This window comes from Phalacrocorax carbo, chromosome Z (genome assembly GCF_963921805.1).
Source record: "Phalacrocorax carbo chromosome Z, bPhaCar2.1, whole genome shotgun sequence".
Classification (NCBI taxonomy): domain Eukaryota; kingdom Metazoa; phylum Chordata; class Aves; order Suliformes; family Phalacrocoracidae; genus Phalacrocorax; species Phalacrocorax carbo.
In genome coordinates, this window is record NC_087548.1 from 81055252 (window position 1) to 81077202 (window position 21951).

The following is a 21951-nucleotide window of genomic DNA, read 5'->3' on the forward strand; positions in this document are numbered from 1 at the left end:
TCCTGGACATCAGTTCAGCCCTCGCTCCTGCTCCATCACCTCCTCTCTGACAACCAAGGCAGCTCACAAAGTTTCATCCTGGAGCTCACCACCCTTTTCATTGCCCTGATGCAGTTGTCCATAGGGTTACACTAGGCACCAGGTCAGTGAAGTTACCCATATAAACAGACAAATAAACAAACCCTTCATTTTTTGAAGTTATTCTAAAGTGGATTGCTTGAATCAAAATCTGCTAAATCACAAAGCAAATCCCCCAAATTATGTGTTTTTTATCCACAAGCTGTTCCTCCTTGTCCAGTCCCCCCCTCCCAGCCTCCAGTGGGGAATGGAGGGATTTACAGCTGAAAAGCAACTTCATTTGCTTACACATCCTAAATGTCCTTGCTCTGTTTCTTCACTACATTAGCAAATGGGACAATTTAAAAAAACAAACACAGAAGTTTGTGCGTGAGGTACAGAACATGAGCCATGTTAGCTGTGGTTTCTTTGTCCTTGCTGGGAGGGCTGTTGCCAGAGGTGCTTTCCCTAAGCACGTGCACGCTGGGCACGACGCCACGTGTGGACCTGGCCCTCATGGCCGGGATGCCTCCCACGGCAGCTCCCCCGCTTCAAACCATGCCCGTGGGCGGCTCTCCCTGACTGCCCAGGAGTGCACTGTCCTCTCCAGGAGGGATTTGCACTGGATGGAAAAGTGTGGATGACAGTTCCTGCCAGCGCTGCGTTTCCTATAAATGAAAATTAGTGTAATAAGTTCTGTGCAACGCTGTGGGTAGATGTGTGTTTCCTATTGTGAATAAGTGCTTTTCAGTATAGACGTGTAATGGGTGTCTAGCTGTCTGTAACTCTGTGTCTCTCGATTTCTCTCTTTCTCTGCTGGAGTGTAATTTCACCTCTCTATTTATACTATTACAGTCTCAATTTTATGTCTGTTTTCTAAAAGTGCTTGAATTAGGCTATTTGACATTTCCTTGCGCTAACGTGCTCTCATCCAGAGAAAATCCTGTTTTGGAGGGAATATTAATATTTCCATGATGTAGGAGAAAGAACAGGGGTGACAGGCAAATATAGTAAATAGCACACAGCTTTCTGCAGGGGAAGCTTTAATCTGGTGATGACGCTAGTCATCCCTCATGTCTGAATAAACAGGGTTATCATGATTAATGGCAATTAATTGTAGCATTGGTATTGCTTATTTTTTATGTGGCTGTAGGACCTGTGGAAGGTGTCACATGAAGATGTTACACCCATTGAAGGCATGTGCAGGCTACAGTGGGCTTGCTCGGGATTTACAGTATTGGGCATAATGCAGACACATCCAGGAGACCCAATTTCAGCCATGTCTCCTTAGGAATAAAATAAGACCTTTGAGATAACTCCAGAGTTGTCCTGAAGGGAGATGATCTGCAGTAGCTCTATATGCATGGCAGGAAGAAAAAGGATGGTGTGCAACTGGCAAATGATGCTGCAGGATTTTGTGTTAGCTGTGCTACTTCCTTTCCCTTTTCTGGGTGATATGTCCTGTGACACGTTCTGCTTCAGATTAGGCTGCAAAACCTGCAGAGGCAGGGAACCCCCCGCCTTTGTGCACATGCCACAGGTGCCACCAAAGAATCCCCCTCCTTCCAACACCCTCTGAGCACAAAGTGTGCCTGATATAGTGAGACCTTCCTGCGTGCAGGATTGTGCCCAACTCTGTACAGTTTTTTATTCACAAATTTAGAACTCCCAGGCAGGGGATTTTACTGATATAAAAAGTTTAATTCTGAGGACGGATCACAATTAGGGGATGCACAGTATGTGGAGAAGTCAGAGCTGCTGTCCTGTAGGGAACAGGGATGGTATGTTCTCATACGATTTTAATTGGTGGCAGAATTATTTTGGAAGTATTTGCAGCAGCACTAATTTCTTTTGAGCTCTTTCTCACGTTCCTGGAGCACAACAGAAAGCTGACTGGATGAAACCTTTGAGCACTGTTTTACCATGTGAGATTGAGGTTAAGTTAAAAAAAACGGAAACGAGTTGACTTACAGTAGTTTCAATTTATTTTATAGCAGGTCTGGAATTAGTTTGAACTTGTCGTTGCTTTGGCAGGGGAAATAAACATTAAATAGAAGCAAAGTCAATCACACTTCAACATTTGCATTTTTACCATTGAGTGTGTTTACCTGAATTATCATCTTGTAGCAGACATCTCTGCTTTGCTTTGATCTTGCTCTACCAATGGTATTTTACAAGGAGCAGTCATTAAAAAACCCACACACAATTATGACAATTTCTGTAAAGCTCATCAAGTAATATAAGGTGCAGGTCTTTTCATTTTAATTTTAATGTGCTGTACTGTAGAATTAAAAAATAATGAAATGAGTTAGAGAATCCTTAGATTTTACTTCTCCCCCAGTACGGCAGCCAGAGATGCGTGCTTCATGTGAAGGATGATGGCAAAATGGACTAGATTTCCCATCTAGCCGGAAGATTTACAGTTTAGGTAAGATACCAAGAGACAAACCAATTGTGCAATTGAGCTAAAAGGAATAGCACATTTTGTGAAGCTTGTGAGCTATTATTACAAATGATTGTGTTAGTATGGTTTAGTTCATCGTTACCTCTTCAAATTCTGTTTACATACAGCTCCAAAGCACAGCCTCTGCTTCCTGGGTTGAAATGCCATTGACTGAACCAGGTTTTGTCATCTATATCAATATATTTCCTGTATTGTCAGAGAACAGGGGAAAATAACTCTCTTGTGTGAAACAAAAATGGACGAGAGAAAGGAGTCCCACTAGCAAAATGAAAGTCTGCAAATACCAACAAAACAAAGTTTGCATTTAGTTAATTCATTAATTGCCCAGTTTTTAATATTTGGCTGGGTTTTAAGGGTTATTGTAACAAAGATGGGCACTTTTTCCTCTCCTGTTACAAAATACTATAGTTTAGCATAAAAGAGAAGTTTAGCATAAAAGAGATACATGAAATTGTCCCTCTTGTACTCGCAGTAACAAATATATATATAATTTTTAATGTGCTTTAGTAAGAAAGGTGGTTCCATTCTCCATCATAAATACTGTAAGAGCATTTGGCCCTTGCAATTGTGGAGGTTGCTATCTCTAACCAGTTTAAAGGCATTAAAGCGCTGAATAATTTTGGGAGAGGAGAGCTGGGTTTTTGATGCAAGAGCTGCACTGGACTCTGAAGCTAAATTGCCAAGATCAGATCTTGAACCACAACTTGTGTGCAACTCACAGTCCTTAAAGAATAAAACATTTAATCATATTGGAAAATGCGGGACTTTATAGATGGCTTTTAAATTTGCAACTCATCAGATGTCATCTTGGCCAAAGGGAAACCAGGGGTAGGGATCATTTGGCCACATAAGCATAATTCTTGGCGATAATTGTTCTCACGCAAGGGTAGGCTCCTCCCTTGCTGCAGATATCTGGTTCTGCAGAAGAGCCTGTCTTGGGTGGCCAACTGTACCTGACCCTCTAGTGTGGTTGAAAATGAGTCCAAAGTGGGATTCAACTCCCTGAGCTCCAGCTTAAATCCAGAAGGGAGACCGTCACAGTCAGCAGGAGAAAACGAGGATCTCAAGACTACAATTTGTTGTCTCCAAAATTGTGTCCTGCCACTGTGCCTGAGTAAGTCAGCCTAGAGCCATGTCCCTCCTCAAATGCTTCCTTAGATCCACATAAAAACATTTTCATTATATTATGGAAGTGGATTTTGCTAGACCACTCTAACTAAAAAGATAATCTTCCTGGGTTTGGTTGGCTTGGGATTTTTCTTGAATGGCTGCATTGTCCGTGATTACAATAACACATCTGCTCATAAAATGGGCATGCAAGACTCTGCTGTGAAGAATTGAGGGTGTGGGCACTTGTTCAAAGTGACTGGTAATATATTGCTTGCAACCATCTGACAGATTGCTAATAGGGCACAGCTGTTTTACATGTTTGTGATTCCTTTGGCCACTCTCCACAATGGAGTGGGACATCCAGCATGGACAGCTAAAAGGTTTCCTATTTTTTTGTTTCCAGCAGGGGGAAAAAAAAAGCCTCAAATTACACTTTTCAAGATAAACCCTATGAATATTCTCATAAAGATTGAAGATATTACATACACAGCCCTGGGTGAAATGAGCATTTTTATTTCCTACTGTCTTTTATGTTATATTTTTGCAAAGGACATGGAACATGTCTTGAGTCATATGGACAAGTGCAGCATCACTCAGGCAATAATTTCTGAAGATGAACAAAGCTGTAATTCTGCTGTTTTGTACAAATCAGTTTTGCACATTTTTTCACCCCTTAACTTTCAGAAATGACTGTGAACAAACCAGAAAAAATTCCATTCTTCCCTCCTATTTGAGCTAACCCTCATGAAGTCATTAAGGGTATTCCCACACTGATGAGCACAGTGTAAATAAAGCCTAGATAAAGAAGGAATCTTTTGTTAATTTCTATGTAGCAGTATAAATGATTGTAAATACAGAATTCTCTTCCATGGGTGAGATGCTTTAAATAATCTGTCTCTTAAAAGATCATTGATGATTGAGGTAATGGCCTGGCTATTTTTTGTTTGTGTTGTATATGGAGTGGTTATAAAAAGAGCTGGATCAACAGCTTTGGAATTGAAGCTTTCTTGATGAATATAACAAAGGATCATGTTGTTGATGTGCAGTACTAGTTTTTCTCACAGCAGGTTAGCATTTGCTTTCCCACCGCTTGGAAAGGAAGACTTGGGATATTCTCTTAATTCAATCATCTGAGTGTCAAAGCATTAGATAAAAGATTGGGTATTTTTGGACATCATTAGAATTGAATTAACAGAGTGTTGAGAGGGGTGTTTCTCCAAGATGCACATTTTAACTGTTTCTCCACCTAATGTGTGTTTTTAATGTACTGAGGAGTATTAGCAATACTGTCTGTTTAAAATAAGAATATTAAAATATTTGGTAATAAAGTAGTTCTTGATGGGGGAAAATATTCTACAAGATTTAAACAGCTCCACACTTTTCCTAGTTCCTCCATAAACACTGGTGGTCCAAAGATGCCAAACAGCAATGGGTACATTTTAACAATTCCAGTCATTTGTGCTGGTTAGTGTTTTGGTGTTTATGGCCATTAAAACCAACAGTGGCATTTTTATCTGCAAGCCTCTTCGCTCTTGCCTGAATATGGGTGTGTCAATAGATGCATGTAAATGAAAGCTGGTATTGCATGCAGATTTTGAAAACATGTATTGCATGCAACTTTGCAACACATGCATGTTACAGGAGGCTGGAAATCCACCTCTGCCTGGATTCTTTAGTTCTCTAATAAGTTTTTGCCAGACCACAAGTGATATTGCACTGCTTTCTTATTTTTTTCCCTTCAGTTATTTGCATACTCAGATGATCTTCCTGAGCTGTCTAATGGCAATCAAGTAGCTGGCAAAAAGGGTGGTTTCCTCTAACTTTGACTGTCTTGAACTGAGACATCCAACTTACACAAGCTGTTAAGGTGCTTGTAGCATCCAGATGATAAATGATCCCGCCTCTCTGAACTCTGATTTCTGGAGGTGCCTTTCTCTAACTGAAAGTGCCTAACTCTTAGGCAACACAGATTAGTAGAGATTAATCCTATCATAAAGGTCTAGACTCCATCAATTATGTCTGCAAAACTGTGTGTGCGAATGAGGGCACATTACATTTACTCTGAGATTCAGAAAAGGGGCATTGCTTCTTTATTTCCAGTTCTGAAAAATTGAGTTTATATAACATTAGCACATATGTAAATACACCCATGCTTTTGCTGTCATGTGTGGATTTGCATACAAACTTACTATTTATTAATACATACATGTGCACGTACACAGAGATGTATGGGGACATAATGCAAAACTAAGCAGACAACTATCCTCCCTAAAATGATAACTGTAGGAGCACAACCTCTGCCTGTAAACCATTTCTGGAATTTCCTTCATTTTCCCTTCCAAAGTATGTGGAATGTGGCTAAGTGGCTTCTACCCACTTGAAGACATTTATGTGGCCAGGTAAACAGCCCACTCAGCTGGAATGAATAATAAAAAGGAAACAGTTATTTATGTAGAGAATACATGGTTTGGATAAATGAAGAAAGAACATTCTGTCTGGGATTTTCTAGCTTATTTCTGGTGAGGATATAGAATCAGTTATAGGAAAATATTTATCCTCTTTTTTTTTCTTACTGGGTGTTCAAGGAAATCCTGGGACTGGGAAACCTCTGTGTCCATCTGTAAATGTCACCCATGAAAACCTGAGCTCAGGATGATGACTGCAGCTATGTCTGACTCCCAAACACACCTTCGCTTCAGGCCCTGCTCAGTGAGCTGGTGTTACACTGCTGGCATGCTGTTCAGAGATGTCTTCTTGTGGCATCGTGGAGCTAAATAGGGAATAATTTCTTTCTTCAGTGGGCAAATTGATCTGTGTTGAGCTTATTGGTGCCAAACCCTGAGCTGGAATCTTTAAGTTGATTCAAAGTATTTCTGTGAGGGGGGTCAGCAGAACCACTACCGTGGAGTTCCAGAGGGCAGACTTTGGCCTGTTCAGCGCCCTGGTTGGGAGAGTCACTTGGGAGGCAGTCCTGAAGGGCAAAGGAGTCTAGGAAGGCTGGGCATTCTTCAAGAAGGAAGTCTTGCAGGCACAGGAGCAGGCTGTCCCCAGGTGCCACAAGACAAACTGAAGGGGAAGACAATCAGCCTGGTTGAACAGGGAGCTTCTGCTGACACTCAGGAAAAAAAGGAGAGTCTACCTCTTTTGGAAGAAGGAGCAGGCAGCTCAAGAAGAGTACAAAGACCTCATTAGGTCTTGCAGGGAGAAAATCAGGCAAGCAAAAGCCCAGCTAGAACTCAACCTGGCCATTGCTGTAAGGGATAACAAAAAATGGTTTTACAAATATATTAACAACAAAAAGAGAATCAAAAGAATCTCCATCCTTTATTGGTTGTAGAAGGGAACATTGCCACTGAGGACAAGGAAAAAGCTGAGGTACCAGATGCCTTCTTTGCATCAGTCTTCAATAGTCAGACCAGTTATCCTCAGGGTATTCAGCCCCTGAGCTGGAAGGCAGGGACAGGGAACAGAACAAACCACCCATAATCCGGGATGAAGCAGTTTACCACCTGCGGCTCCACGTGGACCCTCACAAGTCTATGGGGCCAGATGGGATCCACCTGAGAGTACTGAGGGAGCTGGCAGAGGAGCTCACCAAGCCACTCTCCATCATTTACCAGCAGTTCTGGTTAACAGGGGAGGTCCCAGATGACTGGAGGCTTGCTGATGTGATGCCCACCTACAGAAGGGCTGGAAGGAGGATCTGGGGAACTACAGGCCAGTCAGCCTGACCTCGGTACCAGGGGAGGTTATGGAGCGGTTCATCCTGATTGAGCTCACCAGGCATGTGCAGGACAACCAGGGGATCAGGCCCAGCCAGCACGGCTTCATGAAGGGCAGGCACTGCCTGACCAACCTGGTCTCCTTCTATGACCAGGGACCCGCCTGGTGGGTGAGGGAAAGGCTGTGGATGTGTCTGCCTGGGCTTTAGCAAAGCCTTTGGCACTGTCTCCCACAGCATCCTCCTAGAGAAGCTGGTGGCTCATGGCTTGGATGGGTGTACTCTTTGCTGGGTAAAAACCTGGCTGGATGGCCGAGCCCAGAGAGTTGTGGTGAATGGAGCTAAATCCAGTTGGCGGCTGGTCATGAGCGGGGTTCCCCAGGGCTCAGCATTGGGGCCAGTCTTGTTTAATATCTTTATCAATAAACTGGATGAGGGGATCGAGTGCACCCTCAGTGAGTTTGCAGGTGGCACCAAGTTGTGTGGGAGTGTTGATCTGCTTGAGGGTAGCAAGGCTCTGCAGAGGGACCTGGACAGGCTGGATCGATGGGTCAAGGCCAGTTCTATGAGGTTTAACAAGGCCAAGTGCCAGGTCCTGCCCTTGGGTCACACCAACCCCAGGCAACGCCCCAGGCCTGGGGCAGAGGGGCTGGGAAGTGCCCGGCGGAGAAGGCCCTGGGGGTGCTGGCTGACAGCCGGCTGGGCATGAGCCAGCAGTGCCAGGGTGGCCAAGGAGGCCACCAGCCCCCGGGCTTGTGTCAGCACTGCTGTGGCCAGCAGGAGCCGGGCAGGGATGGGGCCCCTGTGCTCGGCCCTGGGGAGGCCCCACCTCGAATGCTGGGCTCAGGTTTGGGCCCCTCGGGACAAGAAGGGCCTGGAGGGGCTGGAGCGTGTCCAGAGAAGGGCAGCGGGGCTGGGGCAGGGTCTGGAGCACAAGTGTGTTGGGGGGCGGCTGGGGGGGCTGGGGGGTTTAGCCTGGAGAAGGGGAGGCTGGGGGGAGCCCTTCTCGCTCTCTGCAATCACCTGAAAGGAGGCTGTAGTGAGGTGCAGGTCAATCTCTTCTCCCAAGTCACTAGAGATAGAATGAGAGGAAATGGCATCAAGTTGCATGAGGGGAGGTTTAGATTAGATATTAGGAAGAATTTCTTTACTGCAAGAGTGGTCAGGCACTGGCACAGGCTGCCCAGCACCAGAGAGGTGGGGGAGTCACCATCCCTGGGGGTGTTCAAGAAACGTGTAGACGTGGCACTTCAGGGCATGGTTTAGGAGGCCTGGGGATGTTGGGTTGGGGTTGGGCTTGATGATCATAGAGGTCTTTTCTAACCATAATGATTGTATGATTCTATGGTTCTGAACCCATTGCCCTCATGTGGATTAGGTATTGTTCTCTTATTTTGTGGCTTCAGTGGTGATTTACAAAATGCAAGTTGACTGCAAAAACCTCTCATTCTGATTGCAAACAGGTGATATCTACTCTACAAGGGGGTAACTGTCAAAGGAAAATTGAGGTTATTGTTTCAATGTTGAATTACAGTTATAAATGCTATTAATTTTCTCAACTTCCCTTTTTCACTCAGGGTTTTGGAAGAAGAGGAAGGAGAGTTGGAAGACACTGCCTCATCAAACCCAAACCTCTTCACAAGAGAGCACATGAAGTCTAATGGTATCAGCATCCCAAAGGGAGCTTCAGTTGGGTTAACTCTATTACACAGAAGCATAAAGAAGGCATAAAAGCTGTCACATCCCAGAGAAGTGCAAATTGACAAAACATGGGAGAATCAAGGACCAGAAAGAAAAAGCTGAGAAACTGAGTAGGAATACGTTTAATAGGTTCATGTGTGGTAGGTTCAGCACAGACTGAGAGAGGTTATTTCTGACAGTGTGCAGTTTTGCTATGGAACTTCATACTGAGGAGTATTGTGTATGTTAAAAATGCATTTAAATTATGGGGAAAGTTCACTGGGGAAAAAAAAATACCACCCAGGGCTATTATATATAAGGGCGCAGCCTCTTGGTTAGGATGTTCCTCAATCTCAAGATGCTGATACAAAATTACTATGCACATCCTCACTTCTTATGCTATTTCTTAAATACCTGCTATTGAGCTTGGTTGAAGACAGGATAAAGGGCCAGGCAGACCTTCGATATGACTCACTGGAAGCTGTTGTCCTGTCATTTCAGGTGTCACCAGGGTCATAAAAGTGGAAAGTGGTCTGTAAGTACAGTAGTAGTGAGGCAGAAAACAAAGGGAAGAGGAAGGGGAAAGGAAGATACACTAATGACACTCCAGCAAAAGAGTTTCTTTTTCGTTTGTTTTCAGTTGTTACTTCGCTGAAATCAGTTGTCAGAACTGGCAGTCATGTTGAAAGGACAAAATTCGAGCTACTGTAGGGAAAGAGCAGGTTAGGGAGGATTTAGGTTAAGTTACTTGTTTTAAAGTCATCAAGGTTGATGAAATTCACCTTCAGGTACTAGACAGCTGGCTGAAACAATTTATCTGTGATCTTGGAGGTGTCAGGGAGGACAGGGGCTGGTGACTCCTATCCAGTTCAAATACCAACATTCACTAATTCTCTAGCAAAACCTTAAAAATGCCAGAGACTCTGTGGTCTCACCAGAGGATCAAGCAGGAGACAAAACTGAGTTACACAGAGACCTCTTAAGCTTTCAAACCATGAGGAATGCAGGGAGGAAAAAACCCCAATACATAATATACTTTTAAAATAGTCCTTTTTATAGTATGTTCATGTTTCTGCTTTGTAATGAATTTACCTCCCTCCATTACTCATCCTGCAGAATTTGTGTGCCGAGTTCAAGGTATAGCATCCATGCAGCACCATGAGGGGTGTAGGACAAACAAAGCTTGTAATTTATTTTTTCACTAGTGTGGTGGGAAATTACAAAGAATGCCAAGAAACAATTAAAGAGTTGTACTAATCGGAGATATTAAATAAGAAAAAAAAAGAACTAGCATCTACTTTTTATTTTTTTGCTGCTGTTTAGGATATCTGATATGATTTGTACCCATTGATAGCAACAAGATTGACACAAAACCCCACTTTTTCCAGCAGCACAGTCAATTCCAATGCAGTTAGATATCTATGATTTCTTACTCTTCCAAGAATAATTGGGCCAAGGATTGAATTCCATATATTGCATGCTGAGATACAGAAGCTGAGATGAACATTGTCCTTGGTTGGTAGGCACTGGAGTCCACACATTTGCATGCAAAGTCAATTACACCAGCCTGCTTCTTTTAAATAAAATCAATACATGTAAAGTTGACAGTTTCTAAGTATACTCTTCTACACTTGCTTTTAGAAGACAAAAATGTAAAGACCTAACTTGTGTGAGATGTGGTTAAATTGCAGCTCTGTACTGTTTAAAAACAACTTGTTCACCAGTCTTAAGACTGGTGAAGCCTGTAATTCTTTTAATATGAAAAAACAGATTGAAGTCTTACCTTCTTAATGTTTAGGCTGAAGGAAGCACCATTTTTCTGAGCATTTTGCTGTGCAAAATACACAGGAACACGTCCATGATATTATGTAATTCAGTATTAGATTTATTTGTAATTCCAAGTGCAATGACGACGTTTGAGCTGAATGCACCTGTGAGAGTCAATGCTAGCGCCATGTTGGATTTACTGTTGCCTGCATGCTCTAAAGCAATCAAAGAATTCTGCAAATGTTTTTCAAAGAGTACCTCCAGAACACCATCTCATTAAACATTTCATTCGTGTTTGTTCCACTTCCCACTTCGAATTGCTGCATTTAGTTGCGACATGACCTCTTGTAACAGTGAAATTTTATTAACTCTTTAATCCCCTGGCACAGAGATGGAAATAACAGTGAAAAGGGAAATAAAACATGAGTGGTTTGGGGCTGACTCATATGGCAGAGTGGCATGAAATGGAAGTTCTACAGCTAAATGATTGCACATTGCTTGATATTGGTGGTACTGCCTTCATCCTCCCAGTAGGCTGGTGGTCGGTGTAGTTCCATACATGTTTGTCTTCTGGCTTTCTGTTAAATAAAGAGGGGCTAATTTTGCCCTCAAATACTCTTATTACATGCACACACTTAAGGCCTGAATTTCATGCTCTTGGCCTTTTAGCTTTCTGTTGCACAGTATCCATTACAAATTTGGAGCCACATTCACTTATCCTATGAATTATTGCTAAGCAAGCAGGGTTAAATGAGCTCCTATGAAAGATGCTCTGAAGAGGCAGTATATAAGAGTCACAGTTCAGTCCTTGCTTTCCTCTCTTCTAAAGTGGAAGCAAGACTCAGCAGCCCCTTAGCCAGCACAGTTTATTTCTTGCTCAGCACAGTGGTGGCCTTAGTTTGAGTGTTTAGAGGTCAGGGAAAAGACTTGGAGTTAATGGGGAGTAGGATGGTCGTCCATGGGCTGATTTTTCTCTTCTCTTGACTGTGACCTGCAGTTTGTCTGATATCCTCAACAGTCCCTTGCATGGAAATGTAGCTGCTCCTGCAGCTAAATGCACCTTGCTCGGTGCACCATCCGTTAATTCCCTTCATTAATTTAAGGGTAAGAAATCAAGGCTGTTATGACTGATATCCACTGAAAGTCCATGCTGTTTCACGTCTCTCTGAAATGAGCATCAAGCAGAGTTTAGCTCTGTCCTGGCTGCGAAGAAGCGATGCCAAGGCACCTCATATTCCTCGGTTGCCACCACATGGGTTTGAACACTCTTTCCAAAACGGTTGTGTTACACAGAAATAAGTTCACAGCTCTCAAAGTCGTTTATACTTCAAACAGCAATGAACGTCTTGTGCTTATATATTTTGTGGTTCCAAGTTTTTTTTAAAAAATTATTTAAAATTAAGTAGAGCTGTGCTATTTTTAATTCTTCTGTTGCTACAGGATGCTGCTGCACAGAACTTTAAACTTTACCCATCACCATAATATCCAGATTAAAATAGATCAAGATCACAAAAAGGACCCTTTTCATCAGGTCAACTTCCTGAAAGGAATTTAAAAGTCTTTAAAGATTTTAATTTGGAGTCCAACTAAAGACATGTGTTTAAGCAATATGAGCTGTTTATTTTATTATAAAAATGAGAAACAAATATATATTAATTACATCAAAACTTAAGTTGTATCGGTGGAAAAAGTGTGCTAAGTAGCAGGGACATTGCATGAAAAATGATCGGGGCTGTGTTACACACACACACAGAGCTAATCTCACAGCTCTGTTTTATAATCTTTGTTTCATGCAGTTTCAACAAAGATTTTGTCTGCCAAAAAACTAAACTCTATACTTATAAAATTAATGTAAAATAGCAATAAAAATACAAGTGAGCTGAAACTGTTTAAAGGGTTTTTAAATTTAATTTTACCTTTTGTTTATATATATAGCTATATAAAGCTATATAAATATAAAGCTGTAATGTTATTGCTGAGCATAAGAAACACAAGGATAAAGCAAGAAGTCTTGAAAAAACAGTCATTTCCTACAGAAGACAGATAGTTCTCCAAGAAACCTTTAAAGAATGAAATATGCATAACCACATTTCATAGAAAAAAAAATCTTTTTAATTTTAAGATAAAATTCATAAACATTATAAAGTACAAAAAACATGCTTTAGGTACCAATCATAGCTTTTTCTTGTTGATTTCCATTTCAAAATTATGACTTGCTGTAAATCAGCCTGTTCCAGAAGTTTATATACGTTTAGAATGAAAAAATGTCCTTAAGGTTTTTGTCCATTAGTGAGCAAATAGAAATTTAATAGAAGAGCTGCATTTCCAGTACATCGTGCAACAGGTAAATAATGAAAGGGTCCAAGTAAAAGTTATTGCTAAATCCCACCTAAAATAAATAAGTCAGTAAACAAGCAAATAAGTATTTTGATGCAGTAGTTGTACATGCATCTCAGGGTATTTTGAACCTTTTTCATCTTCCATTAAGTTTAACTCTCTATCAACACAGTAGACTTGCTTCTACTTGAAGAACCCAGCTAAGTTAATGCATACCCCTGAAGATGCACTTAAATTAGCAGTCTCTGAGCACTCTCCAGGTTCCTCTGCACAGTTCTGGCCTGAGGTCTCAGGAACCGTACTCCACCATGAAGAAACACACACCTTACAATTTTGCATGCACTAGAAACAGCGCATGTGCTAAAGGTGCCTATTGGACTTGCTCAGAAGCTTGGGGTGATCGGCAAATCCTTGAAGAAGAATTAGAAATAAACTGAGACTCAGGTTTTTACTTATCTTACATTGTGGTGGTGCCTTGACTCAAGGATTCTTTTTATGCCATGTGCTGTCCAAAAGCAGAACTGTTCCTGCCCCCAAAGCAGTGCAAACTGCACATCTCACTGTAGAGTTTATCAGCAATTACTGCCTTCAGAATATGCTGTGATGCAGATAAAGACCAAGTTTTCTTTTTGTTGCTAACACATCTTGTTTCCAAAACATTTGGAACCGTAGTGGTATTTCCCAGTATTCAGTAATCCCTCCTAAGTGCTGCTGTGGAATGCAGCTACGATACCTCATCACAGACAAAACAAAACAAAACAGTTAGCATTAACTCTTTATTGCAATATAAATACCATAAAGTAAACTGCTTCTCTCCACAGAAGTCAAACAAAATGATCCATGACTAAGGCGTTATCTTTCTGCACTCACTTTCCACTTCCACTTTCCACTTCAGATATTAAGAGAAGAAAAGAAAAAAAAAGATTCGTTTTAGGATGTGGAAAACATTTTCTGATGGTTGTGATGATCACGTTAGCATTTTCATAGGTAATCATTTATATAGATAGTTAACAAAAAGATACACAGAAGAGGGTGGAAGTGAACTACGTTTCATTCATGTTTTTTTTTAAAGCAAAGAGAGAATCCAGAACACCAAACTTTGACCCCAGTACCATCCATTAAATTATCCAGTTCATTTTTTATTCAGAAATTAATTTAATTCAAATATATTTCAGCCATGGGAAGTGTCTCTGTGAAATGATATAGTAGCTTTCCCAGAACTAATAGCCTCTTTCATAGTGATGGCGGAACATCATGCAATTTTCAGCACAGATCAATTTGAGTTTTCTTAGCACCTCTTTAGCAGGAGGTAGCCAGTGGCCACGAGTGCAGGCAGCACACCTCGTAGCCTTAAGGCGATGTTTTTCTCTGGAGGCTGCTCTGTGGTGCAGGGATACCTCAGTATTAGTGTCACCTTCTTAATGACATGTCTGGTTCCGCCCGTTGAAGGTTCAAGGGGGTAATTGCAGTCCCCTTCAAGTCCAGTTAAAATTGGGTTCTTCTGGAAACTGCGCTGAGACTATTCTGATTTCCGAATACCAGGCTTGCCTTTCCTGGCTGCCCAATGTCGTACATCACACCCATCAATCCCACAGAAAAAGTGGGCAAAAGGAACATTCCTCTAGTCCAGATTGTGAAAGTGAAATCAAGACCTTTTCTCACTTGATGTTCCATCATTTCACACCATGTCGATAGTCCCATAATTTACTTTTTCTAACTTCCCATTAAGATCCAGAAGCAAAGAGCTCCACTTCCCTACTAGCGGGATTTTAATGGAAAACGTTCTTCCTTCCAACCTTGCACAGCTGTGATACAGGTTTATCCCATCCGAAGCATCTGGTACTATTTTGCTTGAGCAGGGAAATAAAATCAAATGCATGGCCCCAAAACTGAATGACTCTTTCAGTAGCTTTACACAGCTCCAGCGAAGGGTAGACAACAGGTAGACGGTGTAGGATTTGCCTTGGTATTGGCCAGTTGGTCTCAGTTAGGTGACAGTATGTATTTCTTCTTTATAGGTTGTCCCACTGCAAAATATGTTGTCCCTGGTTCCCCGTAGCACAGGAGTGTGGAAAGGCTGCACTGCTGCAAACGGTGTGAGGTGCCTGCAACCTACAGGAACAGCATTGGTTTACACGCTGTGGTGCTTTTTTAAAAAGGAAGCCCCCGAATAGCAGGAAGTCGTAGTTATGTTACGGAGAGCTGCCTTTTACTTGTCACATTAAAACCAGTGGTTAGTTTTATTAAGCTATGATTGCAAACATCTGCCTGTGGAAGCTCCATCTGAAATGCTTCTCTTATTTCATACACTGCATTGCTCCAAATAATGATCAGCCCCGTTTGCAGCAGACTTGATTTTTGGAAGGACTGGTCTGCACAACTGTTCTTGGTTTATTTAGGTTTCTGGCACACCTTTTATAATTTTTAAATTTTTTCACTTTCAGAGAAAAAACTTGAAAACAGAATTGAGCCAAAACTTGTTTATCTGGATGCCAGGAGTCACAGGCTTTTTGTGGTTTTCATCTGAAACAAGAAATCAGTGAAGCTGGGTATCTGCAAATGTCAATGAGCCCGACCTAACCTCCTTGCTCATTACAGAGCATAAAACCAGCTAAGGCCTGATAGGTTTTAAGTTTAATTCTATAGCAAACTCACAAGAATTTTGTTTGGTTTTTCACTTTCAAACACCTGCCTCCTCTAAAATAACAGTTCCCATCCTTACACAGCGTATACTTACTTGCTAACATCATTTAAACCAGGCTATGGAAAGTAAGCATTTACTTCCCGGCAGTTGTGAAAACACTATTACAGATTGTATTTCAATTTATACATTACATAAAGAGTAATTATGTTCATGTAAGACAATGATGATGATGATGATGACAATGGTAAGATCAGGCAGCAGATGTGTGAACATAAGTGCCTGCCACCTTATTTTAAACATCAGATGAGCTAAATGGAAGCTTAAGGATCTTTTGGGGATCTTTTTTTTAACTGAATATAAATGATTCTTTAAATTTTGTTCCCCATTTGAAGATACAGTAAATTATAGTCAAATGTTCTTCACAGTGCTGATATTACAGCAGCACTGACATCATTACTTCAGAGGCAACTAATTGAGAAACACATGACGTAAGAGGTTTTTTAAAATACATAAGCACAGGAAAAGTTTAAAATTTGGTGTCTCTTATCAAATCCTGCAGGTAGTAACCATGCCTGTTCTCAACAGCACAGCCAAGGTTCTCCTTCACATCTTTTAGTACTTAAAGGGGGCTTATAAGAAAGACAGGGACACCTTTTTTAGTAGGGCCTGCAGCAGTAGGACAAGGGAAATGGTTTTAAACTAAAAGAAGGTAGATTTAGACTAGACATAAGGAATAATTTTTTTTTACATTGAGGCACTGGCCCAGGTTGCCCAGAGAGGTGGTAGATGCCCCATATGGAATAATTGCTGAGGTGACTTAGAAATTAAACTTATGTTTTTAGAAAAGGTACAGGACTGAAGAAGCTGCCAGGCTGAAGTGCAGCTGATACGTGAGGAATCCATTCCATGAAGTTTCCTTGTAACCTTAGATGTCGGCAATGCCAGGAGAACTTGGCGTACTGACTCTACGAGAAGTTGTCTGGAGGGTAGAGCCGTGTGGAGGCATCGCAGCCAGGCTCTGTGATAAATGGGAACTCGAGGTACCATGGAGCTGGTACGCTGCGTATTTGCCACCCTGGGCCAACAGTCTGTCATACTTTTGACAAAATGCTGTCCTTTTGGTAAACTTTGCTTATTATAATATCATTATAATACCAAAACACACCTCCATCCCAAAAGCTACCCGCCTCTAAGGTGCGACCACCCCTCACTGGGCACACACTTTGAATTTCTTCTAGTCTACACTTTTAAAAGCAAAGTGAGGAAATTTTACACCAATCCTAATAAAGGTATGTGTGACTAGAGTCACTCAGGCTCCACCTGAAAGATAAAAAATACTATAAAATAGCTTAAGAGAAAGAGGGTGTTAGGGAAGATACCATCACGTACCACTCTGACTTCTGGGACCAGTCCATGGGCTGAGCCTCTCTTCCCCCCCACTGGGACGCCTTTGGGTAAGACTGGAAACCTCTATAGAGTCACTTTAAACCCCTAATGTATTAGAGTTCCCTTGCTTCATATTAGAGTTGCTTCATATTTGTTTAGCATACTTGTAGCCCAGCAGTGTACTCATAACTTTGGTATTTATGTGTGTCTTGTAACCAGCAATCTTATCACCGGTAATCCAAAGAACCCGTGTATCTGTTGCTTTAATAAATTGTACTACCCATTAATCTAGCCATGATGGTTCGTATTGAACATGACAGGCCTGGGCATCTGCCAAATCAGTTATTAGCAACAAATACTTTGATGGGTGGTTACTTCTATAATCGTTAGAAAATAAACTGTTGACCAAGTCTGAGACTAAGACTGGATTTAGCCGCACCTAGACTCCTCTCAGAGGAGTTTAGAAGGCAAGGGGGTCCTGTCTGAACCTCGTGACTCAATGGTAGGGTCTCTCTCTAGCCACTCCTCAGACTCCTACTATTAACACAACACCCCATCCCTGGAAACATTCCAGGTCAGGTTGGACGGGGCTCTGAGCAACGTGATCTAGTTGAAGATGTCCCTGCTCACTGCAGGGGGGTTGGACAAAGTGGCCTTTAAAGGTCCCTTCCAAACCACTCTATGATTCTATGATCTGCAGCCTCTTGGGCTTTCTCACCTTTGCCCATCTCACGAGATCTTCAAGAAAGCATCTGCTGGACTGGACATGACAAAAACCAGTGGTGGAATCAGAGGAACCTCCCACCTGTTCTTTGCTATGTTTTCTTGGGCAACTCAATGAGAGTATAGGAAACACAGGCTTACATCGCACCTTCACCTCACTGAGGTTTGTCCCCTTCTGCAGCCTCTCAGGACGTGGCCTAACCACCCAGTGCCCCAGGGCAGGAGATCCCCTCAGTCCTCAGCATCTGTATGCTACATAAAAAAGTTCAGATTTGCTGGGCCAGGAAGGGAGCAGCTGCGGGTCGGGCAGTGGATGAGAAAGAGGGAAGGGCACAGGCAATGAGGTGTATGTCAGACATGAGGTCAAGCCTCAGCTGCTGTGACTCCTTAATATGAAACACCCAAATGTCATGAAAGGAGAGGAGGGAAGACATGGGGTACCGCAGGGGTCTCTCCATACATGGTGTAGGAGAACTTTTTACACTGCTCAGCACCACCGGTTCTGCTACACACGGCTGAAGGTCGAGCTTTGCATCCCGAGACCCAAAACCACTTTGGAGGTGTAGATTGATAGGTTGGCTCCATTGTAGTGCATGTTAGAGCAAGAGATGGTACCTGTTGATTCAGTAAAAGAAGACAAAGGAAACTGTAGAAAATGCCAGAAAGAGGCTCTTGAACAGAGTGTAGATCTTCATTACCCTCTGTCCTCTGCCATGACCCTTCCTCAACAGTTTGGCTGCCATAATATGGAGAAAAAGCAGTGTTTCCATCCAGGCTGTGATGGATAGCCCTAGCTGGAAGGAGCTACACCAGCTACAACATATTATAAAATAGTTTTTAATTTATTATAAGAAGAAAAGATCAAGGACTGTTTCCACTAACCTTAACCACTTTATTGGTATTAAATCATATTAAGTTGCTGTTATTTTCTTGCATTTGGCATTTTATTCTGGTTTTTTATTCTGATTCTCCTTGGCCTCCTGCCAAAGGTCCACCAAGTATCGAGAGCCAGTTCTAAACTCCATTTCCCCTACAAAAAATGAAGAGAGATAATTATATTTAAGAGCACTGTATAGAAAAAAAGTAGCAGTAATTTACTTCTATGGGCGGGTATAGAGCAAAACAATAGCTTTAAATAGACATATCAGGTAAGCTGCTTGAATAGACCATGTATACATACTGCTTTCATACAGCTTGAAAAAACCAGCCAGTGAGTGTGTGGATTACTGAAGCATGCAGTGTCTTACAGTGAAATGTTTTGAATCTGATGCTGCAGAAGACAACGTGCCCACTATGGGATGCGAAGACAGCCCAGGGAGCTCAGTACCCTGCAAGATGTGAGTCTGAGAGACAAATTTTTATACATTTGCTTAGCCTAATATATATTTTCAGACTAATGCAAATGACAACTTCATGCCACATAACTATGAAGCCTCATGCCACAGGGAGGTAAATCAAGAAAACACTGAACTTAGACCAAGTCACAGCTGTAAGAACAGGAGTGCGCGTGCATGTTTATATATACCAATATCATTAATTACTTTGCTGAGCTTCTTCTACAGGTGATGCTGGGTCTCACAGTCCACAGGTGATGTATTGACTCTTTAGAAGTTATTCAGTGAGTTCAATAAATTCTGCAGGCTTTATAATTCACCGTATTTTAGACTTACTATTGTAAAATAGTACGACTTGGGCTCGTATTCAGAATACACTCAGAAAACATGCAGATAAAGCAATTAGCCACTTTAGAGGGGGCTTCTTGGTTACAGTGTCCATATTAATTAAACTGATTAAGAACACATGCAGTCTCATAAGAGGGCCAGGTCAGGAATAATTTTTTCTTATGAGGGTACAGTAAATAGGTCACACAGTTAAACAACATCAATACTAATTGATTAATATGTTCTACAAATCCAATGGAAATTAGGGGAATTTGCTGATTTTAAAATTAGACTGGTTATAAATGATCTGAGATGGTTTTAGCTGCCTAATTTAAGGCAACTAAATTAAAGTGCTTTGTCCCGTCACTTTTAAGTAATACAATTAATATGTGCAAAGTAACTAAAATTTCCTATATCCTAATTGACTGAGTCACATCCTTATCCTTTTGCAATGTGTTCTTCTGTAAATACCATCAGCCAAATTAAAAATATAACATTTTTCCTATAACCATCCATACAAAATGTAAGTGTAGTACAATAAAACTATCTGTTGAAAAAAGAAAAAAATGCTTATGCATTTTGAAACTGGTTTACTTACTGAAATTCTGTGTATTCCATGATCAAAGAGAGAACATGAACACAGTGGAAATTTTGGACAAATTTTGTAAGAAAAAACTTTTGGTGTAAACTAAAATTGCATATAGCTTACATCTAAGCATTTGAAAAAGGAAAAATAACACTTTACCAGCAGCAATCTGAACTCAAATACAGATACATTTGGTCCTTATGAAGCTTCTTGAAAGACTGAAAACTGGCTTTTGGGGGCTTTTGTATGTGAAAGTCACTTGGATATCCTGTTTTATCAAATTTTGTAAGGTGTTATTTGCATTATATAGCGAAACTGAGTTTGGCTGTGCATATTTTGGGTTACATTACAAGATATTTAAAATGTGCCTCCAGCAAGTACTAACATCTTCTAAACAAAAACTTTCAACTATTACATAAATGCAGGGGGAATTTGGGAAAACGTTGAAGGTATAATGTCACGAGATGCAAGAACATAAGTTTTCACCTTGTATGAACTTCAGAGGTGTTGAAGGATTTGCAGTGTCTTTCACAACTGGAAAAGTAAAAAACTGGAGCAATGTAACAGACACATTTCTGGAGCAGATATCCTGCCCCCATCTGTTCTGAGTAGCACTGCTTACAGCTGCAATTAGCCCCTTCTTTTCTAAGACATGCTTAGTCAAGCAGGACAACCTCAATTCATTGCTTTCCAGGCTTGTCTATGGTTATCCTCCGCGATAGCCAACCACGTCGCTATCAGATTAGCGTGGTGCAAAGTGCGTGTCGTGACACTGCATTTTCAGTACCCGTATGTCAAGGATCTACTTTGGCCGTGCACATCAGAACCTTTAACAGGGAAAACAACTGCTTCAATCAACCTTTGGTTGTTTGTAGATGCCCTGGAAACCTCTTTCAGCCCCAGCAAGTCCACAGTCTGGCCCTTGCATATCGGCTGAAATACATTGGCTCCTTCACAAATCCATCCCCATATCCTCCCTAAATGTTTTTGGGTTCTTATCTGAATCAAATAGAATCCAGAAATCTTTTTACAATTTACCTGTTGCTAGCAGTCTAGTTTGTGCCTGGGGCTAATAATGGCAACTCGATTTATGGTACCATCTTGTGACTTATGTTTCTAGTGAACAATGTCAACAGCAGATCCATGTTGAACATAATCCTCTCTAGACTTCGGCCAGTTTTGAAAAGGGATCACTGACTCTGTCTAGTAGATTCAGTAACATTATCCCACAAACAAAATGTAAGCTGAAAATCACTTTTACATATTTCCTTGTTGATATGAGATTTTATACTTGTTCTAGATCTACAAGTGCATAATCGCAACTAATAAACCAAGTTTTAAAATTTTTTATGTTTTCTTGACACGTAAATGCTGCAGATGTGCATACAAACAACAGCTAAATTAGCATCTGGACTCTGGTAAATAAATTTGTTTTATTCTCTTGTGTTTTGAACACACAATATCAGCTGAAATATTTTAAAATAATTTAACTAATGGGATGTTACCAAACAAAATAATATGCACCATTTATTACATTTTTTGTTTATTAACTATATTTTGCAGTGAATAACAAATAGTCTCACTGAACCTTGTCAACAGGATGTATTTGAGTAAAAATTTCAGAAGTTGCTCTGACATTGTTGATAAGAGTGAGAAATTCCACTATTTCCAAAGTACTGTTGCTCAGCCACCCTGGTGGCTGACATCCTGAGGAGACAGGCAGTAAAAATCTTCTGATGAGGAGAGGACTGTAGGCCATGCAAGCTCTTCCTTTAATTATTATTTTCTGAACTTCATTCACATCACTAATAAAAA

The 21951-nt window shown here is 41.2% G+C and overlaps 1 long non-coding RNA gene across 1 annotated transcript in view; it reads right to left on the reverse strand.

Moving 5' to 3' along the window:
• Positions 1-12921: 12921 nt before the first annotated feature.
• Positions 12922-21951, reverse strand: part of LOC135310571 (uncharacterized) — a 119338-nt gene continuing 110308 nt past the window's right edge. Inside the window, exons 5-6 of the long non-coding RNA XR_010370662.1 lie at positions 18772-18919; positions 12922-15248 (exon numbers count right to left, since the gene is read on the reverse strand). This is a non-coding gene — a long non-coding RNA (uncharacterized LOC135310571). The remainder of the gene's footprint in view (positions 15249-18771; positions 18920-21951) is intronic.